This window comes from Salvelinus namaycush, unplaced genomic scaffold (genome assembly GCF_016432855.1).
Source record: "Salvelinus namaycush isolate Seneca unplaced genomic scaffold, SaNama_1.0 Scaffold171, whole genome shotgun sequence".
Taxonomy (NCBI): Eukaryota; Metazoa; Chordata; class Actinopteri; order Salmoniformes; family Salmonidae; genus Salvelinus; species Salvelinus namaycush.
In genome coordinates, this window is record NW_024058464.1 from 85,664 (window position 1) to 104,880 (window position 19,217).

A 19,217-nucleotide genomic window follows, 5' to 3' on the forward strand; every position below is an offset into this window, starting at 1 on the left:
GGTAGGCCATTGTGAATAATTCTTCCTTGTTGAACTAGAAGAAGCTGTCCAAATATTGTTGTCAGTTGAAAGTATTTGCAACACGTGAAGGAACGACTGTCCATTTTTTCTGTAAAATTCAAATTTGGTTAAGAATATGGTTCTATGGTGTAATGGTTAGCACTCTGGACTTTGAATCCAGTGATCCGAGTTCAAATCTCGGTAGAACCTTCCTAGATTTTGTGCTGAATTATTCAATGGCCTACCAATAATCTCATCTCTTGCTGTTAATCGTGGAACAAATGACAGGAAAATCTGAACACTTCAATATATGTACAGGTTTATGGTTAAGGTTAGCACTCGGACTTGAATCCTGGATCGAGTTCAAATCTCGGTAGAACCTTCCAGCTTTTGTGTGAATTTTCACATGGCCTACCAATAATCTATCTCTTGCTGTTAATCGGTGAACAAATGACAGGAAAATCTGAACACTTCAAAATATTTATGTACAGGGTTCTATTGTGTAATGGTTAGCACTCAGGACTCTGAATCCTGCGATCCGAGTTCAAATCTCGGTAGGACCTACCTGATTTTGCAGTGACATAATCCTCTCCTGTCAACTTTAAAATTGTCGTGTGTGAAAGAAACAATGGGTGGGGTTGATGAGCAGTCTTTGGTACACATGAATGGCTAGCCTACAGGAAATGCTACTATGAGTGCCTAGTAGGTTTGTTAATTGAGAACTGCTACCTCCCAAGAACCGAAAATTTTCAGATTTTTTTCCCCTAATCACATCAATCGTGTTGGAAATATGTGGACTTACAAGTTGTTACATGGTAGGGTAGCCCAGTTGATACCGTTTATGGCCAGAAAACTTTTTCTCTGTTTTTCCGGAGAACCTAGGAGAGTAAATCTGAACCCATCACAGAGTATTGATTACTGGGTTCTGTGCTGTCAAGGTTATCACTCAGGACTCTGAATCCTACAATCTGAGTTCAAGTCTTGTCGGACCTACCATGTGAATAATTCTTCCTTGTTGAACTAGAAGAAGCTGTCCAAATATTGTTGTCAGTTGAAGTATTTGCAACACGTGAAGGAACGACTGTCCATTTTTTCTGTAAAATTCAAATTTGTAGAATAGTTCTATGTGTAATGTAGATCTGGACTTGATCAGTGATCGAGTAATCTGTGACTTCTAGATTTGCTGATATTCATGGTCATATCTCATCTTGCTGTTAATCGTGACAATGACAGAAATGAACTCAAAATTATGTACAGGGTCTAGTGTAATGGTTGACTCGACTTGACTGATCGAGTTCAAATCTCGGTAGAACCTTCCAGCTTTGTGTGAATATTCACATGGCCTACCAATAATCTATCTCTTTGTTAATCGGTGAACAAATGACAGGAAAATCTGAACACTTCAAAATATTTATGTACAGGGTTTATGGTGTAATGGTTAGCATCAGGACTCTGAATCCTGCGATCGAGTTCAAATCTCGTAGGACCTACTGATTTTGCAGTGACATACTCCTCTCCTGTCAACTTTAAAATTGTCGTGTGTGAAAAAACAAGTGGGTGGGAGTTGATGAGCAGTCTTTGGTACACATGAATGGCTAGCTACAGGAAATGCATACTATGAGTGCCTAGTAGGTTGTTAATTGAGAACTTGCTACCTCCCAATGAACGAAAATTTTCAGATTTTTTCACCCTCATCACATCAATCGTGTTGGAAATATGTGGACTTACAAGTTGTTACATGGTAGGGTAGCCCAGTTGATAGTTTATGGCAGAAAATATTTTCTCTGTTTTTCCGGAGAACTAGGAGAGTAAATCTGAACCCATCATAGAGTATTGATTACAGGGTTCTGTGCTGTCAAGGTTATCACTCAGGACTCTGAATCCTACAATCTGAGTTCAAGTTTGGTCGGACCTACCATGTGAATAATTCTTCCTTGTTGAACTAGAGATAGCTGTCCAAATATTGTTGTCAGTTGAAAGTATTTGCAACACGGAAGGAACGACTGTCCATTTTTTTCTGTAAAATCCAAATTTGGTAAGAATAGGTTCTATGGTGTAATGGTTAGCACTCTGGACTTGAATCCAGTGATCCGAGTTCAAATTCGGTAGAAAACTTCCTAGCTTTTGTGTGAATTATTCACATGGCCTACCAATAATCTATCTCTTGCTGTTAATCGTGTGAACAAATGACAGGAAAATCTGAAATACTCAAAATATTTATGTACAGGGTTCTATGGTGTAATGGTTAGCACTCAGGACTCTGAATCCTGCGATCCGAGTTCAAATCTCGGTAGGACCTACCTTGATTTTGCAGTGACATACTCCTCTCCTGTCAACTTTAAAATTGTTGTGTGTGAAAGAAACAAGTGGGTGGGAGTTGATGAGCAGTCTTTGTTCACATGAATGGCTAGCCTACAGGAAATGCATACTATGAGTGCCTAGTAGGTTTGTTAATTGAGAACTTGCTACCTCCCAATGAACCGAAAATTTTCAGATTTTTTTCACCCTCATCACATCAATCGTGTTGGAAATATGTGGACTTACAAGTTGTTACATGGTAGGGTAGCCCAGTTGATACCGTTTATGGCAGAAAAATATTTCTCTGTTTTTCCGGAGAACCTAGGAGAGTAAATCTGAACCATCATAGAGTATTGATTACAGGGTTCTGTGCTGTCAAGGTTATCACTCAGGACTCTGAATCCTACAATCTGAGTTCAAGTTTGGTCGGACCTACCATGGATAATTCTTCCTTGTTGAACTAGAAGATAGCTGTCCAAATATTGTTGTCAGTTGAAAGTATTTGCAAAACGTGAAGGAACGACTGTCCATTTTTTTCTGTAAAATTCCAAATTTGGTTAAGAATATGGTTCTGTGATGTAAAGGTTAGCACTCCGGGCTCAGTAGAACCTTCCTAGCTTTTGTGCTGAATTATTCACATGGCCTACCAATAATCTCATCTCTTGCTGTTAATCGTGTGAACAAATGACAGGAAAATCTGAACACTTCAAAAAAAATTATGTACAGGGTTCTATGGTGTAATGGTTAGCACTCAGGACTCTGAATCCTGCGATCGAGTTCAAATCTCGGAGGACCTACCTTGATTTTGCAGTGACATACTCCTCTCTGTCAACTTTAAAATTGTCTGTGTGAAAGAAACAAGTGGGTGGGAGTTGATGAGCAGTCTTTGGTACACATGAATGGCTAGCCTACAGGAAAGCATACTATGAGTGCCTAGTAGGTTGTTAATTGAGAAAACTTGTACCTCCAATGAACCGAAAATATTTCAGATTTTTTTCACCCTCATCACATCAATCTTGTTGGAAATATGTGGACTTACAAGTTGTTACATGGTAGGGTAGCCCAGTTGATACCGTTTATGGACAGAAAATATTTTCTGTTTTTCCGGAGAACCTAGGAGAGTACTCTGAACCCATCACAGAGTATTGATTACAGGGTTCTGTGCTGTCAAGATTATCACTCAGGACTCTGAATCCTACAATCTGAGTTCAAGTCTTGGTCGGACCTACCATGCGTATAATTCTTCCTTGTTGAACTAGAAGATAGCTGTCCAAATATTGTTGTCAGTTGAAAGTATTTGCAAAACGTGAAGGAACGACTGTCCATTTTTTTCTGTAAAATTCCAAATTTGGTCAAGAATAGGGTTCTATGTGTAATGGTTAGCACTCTGGACTTGAATCCAGTGATCCGAGTTCAAATCTCGGTAGAACCTTCTAGCTTTTGTGCTGAATTATTCACATGGTCTACCATAATCTCATCTCTTGCTGTTAATCGGTGAACAAATGACAGGAAAATCTGAACACTTCAATAATATTTATGTACAGGGTTCTATGGTGTAATGGTTAGCACTCAGGACTCTGAATACTGCGATCTGAGTTCAAATCTCTGTAGGACCTACCTTGATTTTGCAGTGACATACTCCTCTCCTGTCAACTTTAAAATTGTCGTGTGTGAAAGAAACAAGTGGGTGGGAGTTGATGAGCAGTCTTTGGTACACATGAATGGCTAGCCTACAGGAAATGCATACTATGAGTGCCTAGTAGGTTTGTTAATTGAGAACTTGCTACCTCCCAATGAACCGAAAATATTTCAGATTTTTTTCACCCTCATCACATCAATCTTGTTGGAAATATGTGGACTTACAAGTTGTTACATGGTAGGGTAGCCCAGTTGATACCGTTTATGGACAGAAAATATTTTCTGTTTTTCCGGAGAACCTAGGAGAGTAAATCTGAACCCATCACAGAGTATTGATTACAGGGTTCTGTGCTGTCAAGATTATCACTCAGGACTCTGAATCCTACAATCTGAGTTCAAGTCTTGGTCGGACCTACCATGCGTATAATTCTTCCTTGTTGAACTAGAAGATAGCTGTCCAAATATTGTTGTCAGTTGAAAGTATTTGCAAAACGTGAAGGAACGACTGTCCATTTTTTTCTGTAAAATTCCAAATTTGGTCAAGAATAGGGTTCTATGGTGTAATGGTTAGGACTCTGGACTTTGAATCCAGTGATCCGAGTTCAAATCTCAGTAGAACCTTGCTAGCTTTTGTGCTGAATTATTCACATGGCCTACCAATAATCTCATCTCTTGCTGTTAATCGTGTGAACAAATGACAGGAAAATCTGAACACTTCAATAATATTTATGTACAGGGTTCTATGGTGTAATGGTTAGCACTCAGGACTCTGAATCCTGCGATCTGAGTTCAAATCTCGGTAGGACCTACCTTGATTTTGCAGTGACATACTCCTCTCCTGTCAACTTTAAAATTGTCGTGTGTGAAAGAAACAAGTGGGTGGGAGTTGATGAGCAGTCTTTGGTACACATGAATGGCTAGCCTACAGGAAATGCATACTATGAGTGCCTAGTAGGTTTGTTAATTGAGAACTTGCTACCTCCCAATGAACTGAAAATATTTCAGATTTTTTTCACCCTCATCACATCAATCTTGTTGGAAATATGTGGACTTACAAGTTGTTACATGGTAGGGTAGCCCAGTTGATACCGTTTATGTACAGAAAATATTTCCTCTGTTTTTCCGGAGAACCTAGGAGAGTAAATCTGAACCCATCATAGAGTATTGATTACAGGGTTCTGTGCTGTCAAGGTTATCACTCAGGACTCTGAATCCTACAATCTGAGTTCAAGTCTTGGTCGGACCTTCCATGTGAATAATTCTTCCTTGTTGAACTAGAAGACAGCTGTCCAAATATTGTTGTCAGTTGAAAGTATTTGCAACACGTGAAGGAACGACTGTCCATTTTTTTCTGTAAAATTCCAAAATTGCTTAAGATTATGGTTCTATGGTGTAATGGTTAGCACTCTGGACTTTGAATCCAGTGATCCGAGTTCAAATCTCGGTAGAACCTTCCTAGCTTTTGTGCTGAATTATTCACATGGCCTACCAATAATCTCATCTCTTGCTGTTAATCGTGTGAACAAATGACAGGAGAATCTGAACACTTCAATAATATTTATGTACAGGGTTCTATGGTGTAATGGTTAGCACTCAGGACTCTGAATCCTGCGATCCGAGTTCAAATCTCGGTAGGACCTACCTTGATTTTGCAGTGACATACTCCTCTCCTGTCAACTTTAAAATTGTCGTGTGTGAAAGAAACAAGTGGGTGGGAGTTGATGGTACACATGAATGGCTAGCCTACAGGAAATGCATACTATGAGTGCCTAGTAGGTTTGTTAATTGAGAACTTGCTACCTCCCAATGAACTGAAAATATTTCAGATTTTTTTCACCCTCATCACATCAATCGTGTTGGAAATATGTGGACTTACAAGTTGTTACATGGTAGGGTAGCCCAGTTGATACCGTTTATGGACAGAAAATATTTTCTCTGTTTTTCCGGAGAACATAGGAGAGTAAATCTGAACCCATCATAGAGTATTGATTACAGGGTTCTGTGCTGTCAAGGTTATCACTCAGGACTCTGAATCCTACAATCTGAGTTCAAGTCTTGGTCGGACCTACCATGTGAATAATTCTTCCTTGTTGAACTAGAAGATAGCTGTCCAAATATTGTTGTCAGTTGAAAGTATTTGCAACACGTGAAGGAACGACTGTCAATTTTTTTCTGTAAAATTCCAAATTTGGTAAAAAATATGGTTCTATGGTGTAATGGTTAGCACTCTGGACTTTGAATCCAGTGATCCGAGTTCAAATCTCGGTAGAAGCTTCCTAGCTTTTGTGCTGAATTATTCACATGGCCTACCAATAATCTAATCTCTTGCTGTTAATCGTGTGAACAAATGACAGGAAAATCTGAATACTTCAATAATATTTATGTACAGGGTTCTATGGTGTAATGGTTAGCACTCAGGACTCTGAATCCTGCAATCCGAGTTCAAATCTCGGTAGGACCTACCTTGATTTTGCAGTGACATACTCCTCTCCTGTCAACTTTAAAATTGTCGTGTGTGAAAGAAACAAGTGGGTGGGAGTTGATGAGCAGTCTTTGGTACACATGAATGGCTAGCCTACAGGAAATGCATACTATGAGTGCCTAGTAGGTTTGTTAATTGATAACTTGCTACCTCCCAATGAACCGAAAATGTTTCAGATTTTTTCTCTGTTTTTCCGGAGAACCTAGGAGAGTAAATCTGAACCCATCACAGTGTATTGATTACAGGGTTCTGTGCTGTCAAGGTTATCACTCAGGACTCTGAATCCTACAATCTGAGTTCAAGTCTTGGTCGGACCTACCATGTGAATAATTCTTCCTTGTTGAACTAGAAGATAGCTGTCCAAATATTGTTGTCAGTTGAAAGTATTTGCAACACGTGAAGGAACGACTGTCAATTTTTTTCTGTAAAATTCCAAATTTGGTAAAGAATATGGTTCTATGGTGTAATGGTTAGCACTCTGGACTTTGAATCCAGTGATCCGAGTTCAAATCTCGGTAGAAGCTTCCTAGCTTTTGTGCTGAATTATTCACATGGCCTACCAATAATCTAATCTCTTGCTGTTAATCGTGTGAACAAATGACAGGAAAATCTGAATACTTCAATAATATTTATGTACAGGGTTCTATGGTGTAATGGTTAGCACTCAGGACTCTGAATACTGCGATCTGAGTTCAAATCTCTGTAGGACCTACCTTGATTTTGCAGTGACATACTCCTCTCCTGTCAACTTTAAAATTGTCGTGTGTGAAAGAAACAAGTGGGTGGGAGTTGATGAGCAGTCTTTGGTACACATGAATGGCTAGCCTACAGGAAATGCATACTATGAGTGCCTAGTAGGTTTGTTAATTGAGAACTTGCTACCTCCCAATGAACTGAAAATATTTCAGATTTTTTTCACCCTCATCACATCAATCTTGTTGGAAATATGTGGACTTACAAGTTGTTACATGGTAGGGTAGCCCAGTTGATACCGTTTATGGACAGAAAATATTTTCTGTTTTTCCGGAGAACCTAGGAGAGTAAATCTGAACCCATCACAGAGTATTGATTACAGGGTTCTGTGCTGTCAAGGTTATCACTCAGGACTCTGAATCCTACAATCTGAGTTCAAGTCTTGGTCGGACCTACCAGGTGTATAATTCTTCCTTGTTGAACTAGAAGATAGCTGTCCAAATATTGTTGTCAGTTGAAAGTATTTGCAACACGTGAAGGAACGACTGTCCATTTTTTCTGTAAAATTCCAAATTTGATTAAGATTATGGTTCTATGGTGTAATGGTTAGCACTCTGGACTTTGAAACCAGTGATCCGAGTTCAAATCTCGGTAGAACCTTCCTAGCTTTTGTGTTGAATTATTCACATGGCCTACCAATAATCTCATCTCTTGCTGTTAATCGTGTGAACAAATGACAGGAGAATCTGAACACTTCAATAATATTTATGTACAGGGTTCTATGGTGTAATGGTTAGCACTCAGGACTCTGAATCCTGTGATCCGAGTTCAAATCTCCGTAGGACCTACCTTGATTTTGCAGTGACATACTCCTCTCCTGTCAACTTTAAAATTGTCGTGTGTGAAAGAAACAAGTGGGTGGGAGTTGATGAGCAGTCTTTGGTACACATGAATGGCTAGCCTACAGGAAATGCATACTATGAGTGCCTAGTAGGTTTGTTAATTGATAACTTGCTACCTCCCAATGAACCGAAAATATTTCAGATTTTTTCTCTGTTTTTCCGGAGAACCTAGGAGAGTAAATCTGAACCCATCACAGAGTATTGATTACAGGGTTCTGTGCTGTCAAGGTTATCACTCAGGACTCTGAATTCTACAATCTGAGTTCAAGTCTTGGTCGGACCTACCAGGTGTATAATTCTTCCTTGTTGAACTAGAAGATAGCTGTCCAAATATTGTTGTCAGTTGAAAGTATTTGCAACACGTGAAGGAACGACTGTCCATTTTTTCTGTAAAATTCCAAATTTGATTAAGATTATGGTTCTATGGTGTAATGGTTAGCACTCTGGACTTTGAAACCAGTGATCCGAGTTCAAAACTCGGTAGAACCTTCCTAGCTTTTGTGTTGAATTATTCACATGGCCTACCAATAATCTCATCTCTTGCTGTTAACTTCTTCTGGCTGCAAGCCCGAAGCCGGGCACAATATGACAACAGCCAGCTCAAGTGCAGGGCGCGAAATTCAAAATATATTTTTTAGAAATATTTAACTTTCACACATTAACAAGTCCAATACAACATTTGAAAGATAAACATCTTGTGAATCCAGCCAACATGTCCGATTTTTAAAATGTTTTACAGCGAAAACACCACGTATATTTATGTTAGCTCACCACCAAATACAAAAAAGGACAGACATTTTTCACAGCACAGGTAGCATGCACAAAACCAACCTAACTAACCAAGAACCAACCAAACTAACCAAGAAACAACTTCTTCAGATGACAGTCTTATAACATGTTATTCAATAAATCTATGTTTTGTTTGAAAAATGTGCATATTTGAGCTATAAATCAGTTTTACATTGCAGCTACCATCACAGCTACCGTCAGAAATGGCACCGAAGCAGCCAGAGTAATTACAGACACCAACGTCAAATACCTAAATACTCATCATAAAACATTTCTGAAAAATACATGGTGTACAGCAAATGAAAGACAGGCATCTTGTGATTCCAGCCAATATTTCCAATTTCTTAAGTGTTTTACAGCGAAAACACAATATAGCATTATATTAGCTTACCACAATAGCCAGAAACACAAGCCATTCCCCAGCAGAAAAAGTTAGCGATCGTAACAAACCAGCAAAAGATATATAATTTTTGACTAACCTTGATAAGCTTCATCAGATGATAGTCCTATAACATCAGGTTATACATACACTTATGTTTTGTTCGAAAATGTGCATATTTAGAGCTGAAATCAGTGGTTATACATTGTGCTAACGTAGCATCTTTTTCAGATTTTCCACTTCCTATCAGGAAGTTTTTGTTTTTTTCTCCCAATGAACCAAAAATATTTCAGATTTTTTTTCACCCTCATCACATCAATCGTGTTGGAAATATGTGGACTTACAAGTTGTTACATGGTAGGGTAGCCCAGTTGATACCGTTTATGGCCAGAATATATTTTCTCTGTTTTTCCGGAGAACCTAGGAGAGTAAAATCTGAACCCATCACGGAGTATTGATTACAGGGTTCTGTGCTGTATAGGTTATCACTCAGGACTTTGAATCCTACAATCCGAGTTTAATTCTTGGTAGGACCTATCTGACATGGTAGGACCTTGGTAGGACCTGTCTGACATGTTGTTGGGGGTGATGGTGTTTAGTTGGGGTGTCTGACGTGTTGTTGGGGCTGATGGTGTTTAGTTGGGGTGTCTGACAGTGTTGGGGTGATGGTGTTTAGTTGGGGTGTCTGACAGTGTTGGGGTGATGGTGTTCATTTGGGGTGTCTGACGGTGTTGGGGTGATGGTGTTCAGTTGGGGTGTCTCACGTGTTGGGGTGATGGTGTTTAGTTGGGGTGTCTGACAGTGTTGGGGTGATGGTGTTTAGTTGGGGTGTCTGACAGTGTTGGGGTGATGGTGTTTAGTTGGGGTGTCTGACAGTGTTGGGGTGATGGTGTTTAGTTGGGGTGTCTGACATGTTGTTGGGGCTGATGGTGTTTAGTTGGGGTGTCTGACATGTTGTTGGGGCTGATAGTGTTTAGTTGGGGTGTCTGACATGTTTTTGGGGTGATGGTGTTTAGTTGGGGTGTCTGACAGTGTTGGGGTGATGGTGTTTAGTTGGGGTGTCTGACATGTTGTTGGGGCTGATGGTGTTTAGTTGGGGTGTCTGACATGTTGGGGCTGATGGTGTTTAGTTGGGGTGTCTGACAGTGTTGGGGTGATGGTGTTTAGTTGGGGTGTCTGACATGTTGTTGGGGCTGATGGTGTTTAGTTGGGGTGTCTGACATGTTGTTGGGGCTGATGGTGTTTAGTTGGGGTGTCTGACAGTGTTGGGCTGATGGTGTTTAGTTGGGGTTTCTGACAGTGTTGTTGGGGCTTATTGTGTTTTGTTGGGGTGTCTGACATGTTGTTGGGGCTGATGGTGTTTAGTTGGGGTGTCTGACGTGTTGTTGGGGCTGATGGTGTTTAGTTGGGGTGTCTGACGTGTTGTTAGGGCTTATGGTGTTTAGTTGGGGTGTCTGACAGTGTTGGGGTGATGGTGTTTAGTTGGGGTGTCTGACATGTTTTTGGGGCTGATGGTGTTTAGTTGGGGTGTCTGACTTGTTGTTGGGCTGGTGGTGTTTAGTTGGGGTGTCTGACATGTTGTTGGGCTGATGGTGTTTATTTTGGGTGTCTGACAGTGTTGGGGTGATGGTGTTTAGTCGGGGTGTCTGACAGTGTTGGGGTGATGGTGTTTAGTTGGGGTGTCTGACATGTTGTTGGGCTGATGGTGTTTAGTTGGGGTGTCTGACAGTGTTGGGGTGATGGTGTTTAGTCGGGGTGTGTGACAGTGTTGGGCTGATGGTGTTTAGTTGGGGTGTCTGACATGTTGTTGGGGTGATGGTGTTTAGTTGGGGTGTCTGACAGTGTTGGGGTGATGGTGTTTAGTTGGGGTGTCTGACAGTGTTGGGGTGATGGTGTTTAGTTGGGGTGTCTGACAGTGTTGGGGTGATGGTGTTTAGTTGGGGTGTCTGACATGTTGTTGGGGCTGATGGTGTTTAGTTTGGGTGTCTGACAGTGTTGGGGTGATGGTGTTTAGTTGGGGTGTCTGACAGTGTTGGGGTGATGGTGTTTAGTTGGGGTGTCTGACATGTTGTTGGGGTGATGGTGTTTAGTTGGGGTGTCTGACAGTGTTGGGCTGATGGTGTTTAGTTGGGGTGTCTGACATGTTGTTGGGGCTGATGGTGTTTAGTTGGGGTGTCTGACAATGTTGGGGCTGATGGTGTTTAGTTGGGGTGTCTAACAGTGTTGGGGCTAATGGTGTTTAGTTGGGGTGTCTGACAGTAATGGGGTGATGGTGTTTAGTTGGGGTGTGTGACAGTGTTGGGGTGATTGTGTTTTGTTGGGGTGTCTGACATGTTGTTGGGGCTGATGGTGTTTAGTTGGGGTGTCTGACATGTTGTTGGGGCTGATGGTGTTTAGTTGGGGTGTCTGACAGTGTTGGGCTGATGGTGTTTAGTTGGGGTGTCTGACATGTTGTTGGGGCTGATGGTGTTTAGTTGGGGTGTCTGACATGTTGTTGGGGCTGATGGTGTTTAGTTGGGGTGTCTGACATGTTGTTTGGGCTGATGGTGTTTAGTTGGGGTGTCTGACATGTTGTTGGGGGTGATGGTGTTTAGTTGGGGTGTCTGACAGTGTTGTTGGGGCTGATGGTGTTTAGTTGGGGTTTCTGACATGTTGTTGGGGCTGATGGTGTTTAGTTGGGGTTTCTGACATGTTGTTGGGGGTGATGGTGTTTAGTTGGGGTGTCTGACATGTTGTTGGGGGTGATGGTGTTTAGTTGGGGTGTCTGACGTGTTGTTGGGGCTGATGGTGTTTAGTTGGGGTGTCTGACAGTGTTGGGGTGATGGTGTTTAGTTGGGGTTTCTGACATGTTGTTGGGGTGATGGTGTTTAGTTGGGGTGTCTGACAGTGTTGGGGGTGATGGTGTTTAGTTGGGGTGTCTGACGTGTTGTTGGGGCTGATGGTGTTTAGTTGGGGTGTCTGACATGTTGTTGGGGCTGATGGTGTTTAGTTGGGGTGTCTGACGTGTTGTTGGGGCTGATGGTGTTTAGTTGGGGTGTCTGACAGTGTTGGGGTGATGGTGTTTAGTTGGGGTGTCTGACATGTTGTTGGGGCTGATGGTGTTTAGTTGGGGTGTCTGACAGTGTTGGGGTGATGGTGTTTAGTTGGGGTGTCTGACATGTTGTTGGGGGTGATGGTGTTTAGTTGGGGTGTCTGACGGTGTTGTTGGGGCTGATGGTGTTTTTTGAGGTCTGTATGGGTGGGATTTGCTCTGGAAGTTTTAAAAATAAAATATATATTTATTTTTTCTCCTCTATCTCTCTCTCTCTCTCTGAGGCGTCCGTTTTTGTGTTCATTAATGATCTTCTGTTTTATGATGTTTGGACTGTCAATTTAGTCAGCTTGAATGTGTCACCTGTATGTTAACTTTGTCATGTTTTCTAGGTAAATGTCTCGTTGATGCTTCCAGTCAATTTAGTAGTCAGGCAGCCTATTAATTAGGCCAGTACAGTATCTGTCGTGATTGGATAGTGTTGATACCACTTGATATGCGTGTATATTTACATACAGAGAGCTCCAGCAAGTTCACATGAGTTGAATTATTGCTGTGTGACTTGACAGCAACATCTTGCTGTTTTCTTCAGTGGGAGGACATTTGAAGAGAGTGACTTTGTCTTGTCAGCTGTGAGGTTAATGTCATGAACACCAGGTTTGCCTCCCTTGCCTCAGGCATCGCTGACCCCATAGCAGGAACGGTCTGTCCCCATCCTCAGTTTGAGCATGTTGATAGGACGTAGGACTGTTATTTCACTGCAAAAGCCAAGCAGGTTCTAGCTAAATGTACATATTACCTCAATTACCTCGACTAACTTGTACCCTCTACACATTGACTTGTTACTGGTACCACCTGTAAATAGCCTCGTTATTGTTATTTTATAGTGTTAATAAAAAATAAAAAAAGGTAATTTAGTAAATCTTTTCTTAACTGTCAGTAAGCATTTCACGGTGATGTCTACACCTGTTGTATTCGCCGCATGTGACCAATAACATGAGATTTGTATAGAGATGTGAACATGGATCAGGGGGTTTAATGTCCAAATAAACATTACATAGACCCTGATAGTGATGACAGCTGGGAAGGTTCAGAGACACAGTAGACCTCAGTCCCCTTGGCTCATCCCTGGTTCAGACACAGTAGACCTCAGTCCCCTTGGCCAGTAGGGTTGTTGAACCTACGACCTTGGCTTATCCCTGGTTCAGAGACACAGTAGACCTCAGTCCCCTTGGCTTATCCCTGGTTCAGAGACACAGTAGACCTCAGTCCCCTTGGTTTATCCCTGGTTCAGAGACAGTAGATCTCAGTCCCCTTGGCTTATCCCTGGTTCAGAGACACAGTAGACCTCAGTCCCCTTGGCTTATCCCTGGTTCAGAGACAGTAGATCTCAGTCCCCTTGGCTTATCCCTGGTTCAGAGACACAGTAGACCTCAGTCCCCTTGGTTTATCCCTGGTTCAGACACAGTAGACCTCAGTCCCCTTGGCTTATCCCTGGTTCAGAGACACAGTAGACCTCAGTCCCCTTGGCTTATCCCTGGTTCAGAGACACAGTAGATCTCAGTCCCCTTGGCTTATCCCTGGTTCAGAGACACAGTAGACCTCAGTCCCCTTGGCTTATCCCTGGTTCAGAGACACAGTAGATCTCAGTCCCCTTGGCTTATCCCTGGTTCAGAGACACAGTAGATCTCAGTCCCCTTGGCTTATCCCTGGTTCAGAGACACAGTAGACCTCAGTCCCCTTGGCTTATCCCTGGTTCAGAGACACAGTAGATCTCAGTCCCCTTGGCTTATCCCTGGTTCAGAGACACAGTAGACCTCAGTCCCCTTGGCTTATCCCTGGTTCAGAGACACAGTAGATCTCAGTCCCCTTGGCTTATCCCTGGTTCAGAGACACAGTAGATCTCAGTCCCCTTGGCTTATCCCTGGTTCAGAGACACAGTAGACCTCAGTCCCCTTGGCTTATCCCTGGTTCAGACACAGTAGATCTCAGTCCCCTTGGTTTATCCCTGGTTCAGAGACACAGTAGACCTCAGTCCCCTTGGCTTATCCCTGGTTCAGAGACACAGTAGACCTCAGTCCCCTTGGCTTATCCCTGGTTCAGAGACACAGTAGACCTCAGTCCCCTTGGCTTATCCCTGGTTCAGAGACAGTAGACCTCAGTCCCCTTGGCTTATCCCTGGTTCAGACACAGTAGATCTCAGTCCCCTTGGCTTATCCCTGGTTCAGAGACAGTAGACCTCAGTCCCCTTGGCTTATCCCTGGTTCAGACACAGTAGATCTCAGTCCCCTTGGCTTATCCCTGGTTCAGAGACAGTAGACCTCAGTCCCCTTGGCCAGTAGGGTTGTTGAACCTACGACCTTGGTTTATCCCTGGTTCAGAGACAGTAGACCTCAGTCCCCTTGGCCAGTAGGGTTGTTGAACCTACGACCTTGGTTTATCCCTGGTTCAGAGACAGTAGACCTCAGTCCCCTTGGCCAGTAGGGTTGTTGAACCTACGACCTTGGTTTATCCCTGGTTCAGAGACAGTAGACCTCAGTCCCCTTGGCCAGTAGGGTTGTTGAACCTACGACCTTGGCTTCATCCTATTGTTTTCATATATGTTGTTATTACAGTACAAACTGAAGTTGTTTTGGATTCTCCCACTCTAGTCTAAATAATCATTGAATAGCCTCTCTCCTTACCTCTTTTTTTCTCTCTCCTTTCTCCTCTCTCCTTACCTCTTTTTCTCTCTCCTCTCTCCTTCCCTCTTTTTCTCTCTCTCCTTCTCTCTCTTCTCCTCTCTCCTTTCTCCTCTCTCCTTACCTATTTTTCTCTCTCTCTCCTCTCTCTCCTTCTCTCTCCTCTCTCCTTACCTCTTTTTCTCTCTCTCCTTCTCTCTCCTTCACCGTTCACTCCGTCTCTATCACATCATGTGGATGTAGTTTAGTCTTAGCTGAGACATTATATAAGGTCAGTGATATTTAGTCTTAGCTGAGACATTATATAGGGTCAGTGATATTTAGTCTTAGCTGAGACATTATATAGGGTCAGTGATATTTAGTCTTAGCTGAGACATTATATAGAGTCAGTGATATTTAGTCTTAGCTGAGACATTATATAGAGTCAGTGATATTTAGTCTTAGCTGAGACATTATATAGAGTCAGTGATATTTAGTCTTAGCTGAGACATTATATAGAGTCAGTGATATTTAGTCTTAGCTGAGACATTATATAGAGTCAGTGATATTTAGTCTTAGCTGAGACATTATATAGAGTCAGTGATATTTAGTCTTAGCTGAGACATTATATAGAGTCAGTGATATTTAGTCTTAGCTGAGACATTATATAGAGTCAGTGATATTTAGTCTTAGCTGAGACATTATATAGAGTCAGTGATATTTAGTCTTAGCTGAGACATTATATAGGGTCAGTGATATTTAGTCTTAGCTGAGACATTATATAGAGTCAGTGATATTTAGTCTTAGCTGAGACATTATATAGAGTCAGTGATATTTAGTCTTAGCTGAGACTTTATATAGGGTCAGTGATATTTAGTCTTAGCTGAGACATTATATAGGGTCAGTGATATTTAGTCTTAGCTGAGACATTATATAGAGTCAGTGATATTTAGTCTTAGCTGAGACATTATATGGCAAATTGTGTTGAATTGCGGTCCTGAGACCACTCCTGTTTTTAATCTACATATCCAGGGCTCTATGCTGACATGTTTTGTACCAGGAGCACATGTACTCTTAATTTGAAACATGTAGGAGCACACAAACACATTTAGGAACACAAAGCAAGTATTTTGGGGAAGTGTTTTTATTATAAGAAATTACTAAATGTCACTTAGGTGAGACAAAAAAATGTCAGCTGCCCCTTTAAGGGTGGGAGGTTACCGTGGTAACAGGAATGCACTTGAGGCATGCCTGTCTCTTCTCTAGCAGTTGAGCAAGCTCAAACTAACATTGAAAAACAACCTCGCATGTGAAGAAAACAATGTAAATAGCAAAGAAACACGAGGACAACGTCATATTTGAGTTGACTTCCCGAAAAAAAATTCCACCAATTTCTATGCCTGTGAAAATGAATCTTTCAGCACTTCACTCACAGTGATCACTGCGCCCCAGGTGCTGTCGCTGCGTGAGGCATTTAAATAGAATGGATAGAAAGGGCGTTGCCATTCATGTCAGCGACCGCATTATAAGTGTACGTTGAGTGTACTAACGACTTATAAATGCACTAGATGACAGTGAGTTGTAGTTTGAAGCCACCGTGCCTCCAACTTGGTACTCCCTCACTGTTGTAAAACTAATCGTGGAAGATATAGAAATGCATTTATTAATGTCTACATTCACTTTTCATCACTTTATTCTATTACAGACACCTTAACCCAGCACAGCCAGAAGAGGAACTGGCCACCCCTCAGAGCCTGGTTCCTCTCTAGGTTTCTTCCTAGGTTTTAGCCTTTCTAGGGAGTTTTTCAAAGCCACCGTGCTTCTACATCTGCATTGCTTGCTGTTTGGGGTTTTAGGCTGGGTTTCTGTATAGCACTTTGTGACATCGGTTGATGCAAATATATTTGATTGATTGATTAAAGCATATTTTAAAACTATATTATGTGAGCTAAACATAAAAATACAACATTTAAAAATACATTAACATTTTCCTTAAAATATCATTTTTAGAGATTACTAATGATACTGTCTTCACTACAACAACAAAACATACTTAAATACATGTATATTTGTCCTTGAAACATTTGATTGAAATACTGTAGAATTCCATTTGTTCCTATGGAGGGCTGCTCCTACTGGGGAGTGTCAATATGGCCGACCGGTGGCTTCAAAGACTTTCATTGGCCAATACATAGCATCACCAATCCAGGGTTTATATACATAATTCACGTGTACTCATTGGAGCCAAGCAGGACGTAAAAGCAGAAAGTGTACCAGAGGAGGCTGGTGGGAGGACCTATTGGAGGACAGGCTCATTGTAATTGGCTGGAATGGAATAAACGGAACTGAGTCAAACATACAGTATGTGTTCGATACCATTCCATGGATTCTATTCCAGCCATTACAATGACCCAATCCTCCTTAGATCCACCAGCCTCCTCTGAAGTGTACCCATCAATATGTGCTGTGACCCTTCACTAAGCCCCGCCACCTTAGTTACTGTTGCTAACTCGGACAAGTTTTGTCTTTTATGTTCCCGTGAACATGGAGAAAAGCATTGTGGTAACACTAAGGGAACTCCCAAAAGAGGTACTCGGTAACTTTTGGTTTTGACTCCATCCTATGAGCTCTCCAGGTACCGACTGTCAGTATTACGTGAACCCCAGGCATGCCGTTTTATCATTTATTAAGGACTTCATGCTCTCCTTACTTCTTACTATTTATCTACCAAGGACTTCATGCTCTCCTTACTTCTTACTATTTATCTACCAATGACTTCATGCTCTCCTTACTTCTTACTATTTATCTACCAAGGACTTCATGCTCTCCTTACTTCTTACTATTTATCTACCAAGGACTTCATGCTCTCCTTACTTCTTACTATTTATCTACCAATGACTTCATGCTCTCCTTACTTCTTACTATTTATCTACCAAGGACTTCATGCTCTCCTTACTTCTTACTATTTATCTACCAAGGACTTCATGCTCTCCTTACTTCTTACTATTTATCTACCAATGACTTCATGCTCTCCTTACTTCTTACTATTTATCTACAAGGACTTCATGCTCTCCTTACTTCTTACTATTTATCTACCAATGACTTCATGCTCTCCTTACTATTTATCTACCAATGACTTCATGCTCTCCTTACTTCTTACTATTTATCTACCAATGACTTCATGCTCTCCTTACTTCTTACTATTTATCTACCAATGACTTCATGCTCTTCTTACTTCTTACTATTTATCTACCAAGGACTTCATGCTCTCCTTACTTCTTACTATTTATCTACCAATGACTTCATGCTCTCCTTACTTCTTACTATTTATCTACCAAGGACTTCATGCTCTCCTTACTTCTTACTATTTATCTACCAATGACTTCATGCTCTTCTTACTTCTTACTATTTATCTACCAAGGACTTCATGCTCTCCTTACTTCTTACTATTTATCTACCAAAGACTTCATGCTCTCCTTACTTCTTACTATTTATCTACCAAGGACTTCATGCTCTCCTTACTTCTTACTATTTATCTACCAATGACTTCATGCTCTTCTTACTTCTTACTATTTATCTACCAAGGACTTCATGCTCTCCTTACTTCTTACTATTTATCTACCAATGACTTCATGCTCTCCTTACTTCTTACTATTTATCTACCAAGGACTTCATGCTCTCCTTACTTCTTACTATTTATCTACCAATGACTTCATGCTCTTCTTACTTCTTACTATTTATCTACCAAGGACTTCATGCTCTCCTTACTTCTTACTATTTATCTACCAAAGACTTCATGCTCTCCTTACTTCTTACTATTTATCTACCAATGACTTCATGCTCTCCTTACTTCTTACTATTTATCTACCAATGACTTCATGCTCTCCTTACTTCTTACTATTTATCTACAAGGACTTCATGCTCTCCTTACTTCTTACTATTTATCTACCAATGACTTCATGCTCTCCTTACTTCTTACTATTTATCTACAATGACTTCATGCTCTCCTTACTTCTTACTATTTATCTACAAGGACTTCATGCTCTCCTTACTTCTTACTATTTATCTACCAATGACTTCATGCTCTTCTTACTTCTTACTATTTATCTACAAGGACTTCATGCTCTCCTTACTTCTTACTATTTATCTACCAATGACTTCATGCTCTCCTTACTTCTTACTATTTATCTACCAATGACTTCATGCTCTTCTTACTTCTTACTATTTATCTACAAGGACTTCATGCTCTCCTTACTTCTTACTATTTATCTACCAAGGACTTCATGCTCTCCTTACTTCTTACTATTTATCTACCAATGACTTCATGCTCTCCTTACTTCTTACT

General features: G+C 41.2%; 13 non-coding genes across 13 annotated transcripts; all 13 read left to right on the plus strand.

Moving 5' to 3' along the window:
• Nucleotides 1-138: 138 nt before the first annotated feature.
• Nucleotides 139-210, plus strand: trnaq-uug. The gene has a single exon. It is a non-coding gene; the product is annotated as a tRNA-Gln (tRNA).
• A 281-nt stretch (nucleotides 211-491) lies between these two features.
• On the plus strand, nucleotides 492-563 carry trnaq-cug. Its single transcript has one exon. It is a non-coding gene; the product is annotated as a tRNA-Gln (tRNA).
• A 1,664-nt stretch (nucleotides 564-2,227) lies between these two features.
• Nucleotides 2,228-2,299, plus strand: trnaq-cug. The gene has a single exon. It is a non-coding gene; the product is annotated as a tRNA-Gln (tRNA).
• A 2,186-nt stretch (nucleotides 2,300-4,485) lies between these two features.
• Nucleotides 4,486-4,557, plus strand: trnaq-uug. The gene has a single exon. It is a non-coding gene; the product is annotated as a tRNA-Gln (tRNA).
• Nucleotides 4,558-4,672: 115 nt separating this feature from the next.
• trnaq-cug lies at nucleotides 4,673-4,744 on the plus strand. The gene has a single exon. It is a non-coding gene; the product is annotated as a tRNA-Gln (tRNA).
• A 573-nt stretch (nucleotides 4,745-5,317) lies between these two features.
• trnaq-uug lies at nucleotides 5,318-5,389 on the plus strand. The gene has a single exon. It is a non-coding gene; the product is annotated as a tRNA-Gln (tRNA).
• Nucleotides 5,390-5,504: 115 nt separating this feature from the next.
• Nucleotides 5,505-5,576, plus strand: trnaq-cug. Its single transcript has one exon. It is a non-coding gene; the product is annotated as a tRNA-Gln (tRNA).
• Nucleotides 5,577-6,138: 562 nt separating this feature from the next.
• On the plus strand, nucleotides 6,139-6,210 carry trnaq-uug. The gene has a single exon. It is a non-coding gene; the product is annotated as a tRNA-Gln (tRNA).
• A 115-nt stretch (nucleotides 6,211-6,325) lies between these two features.
• Nucleotides 6,326-6,397, plus strand: trnaq-cug. The gene has a single exon. It is a non-coding gene; the product is annotated as a tRNA-Gln (tRNA).
• Nucleotides 6,398-6,870: 473 nt separating this feature from the next.
• Nucleotides 6,871-6,942, plus strand: trnaq-uug. Its single transcript has one exon. It is a non-coding gene; the product is annotated as a tRNA-Gln (tRNA).
• A 757-nt stretch (nucleotides 6,943-7,699) lies between these two features.
• Nucleotides 7,700-7,771, plus strand: trnaq-uug. Its single transcript has one exon. It is a non-coding gene; the product is annotated as a tRNA-Gln (tRNA).
• A 115-nt stretch (nucleotides 7,772-7,886) lies between these two features.
• trnaq-cug lies at nucleotides 7,887-7,958 on the plus strand. Its single transcript has one exon. It is a non-coding gene; the product is annotated as a tRNA-Gln (tRNA).
• A 472-nt stretch (nucleotides 7,959-8,430) lies between these two features.
• Nucleotides 8,431-8,502, plus strand: trnaq-uug. The gene has a single exon. It is a non-coding gene; the product is annotated as a tRNA-Gln (tRNA).
• The last annotated feature ends 10,715 nt before the right edge of the window (nucleotides 8,503-19,217 follow it).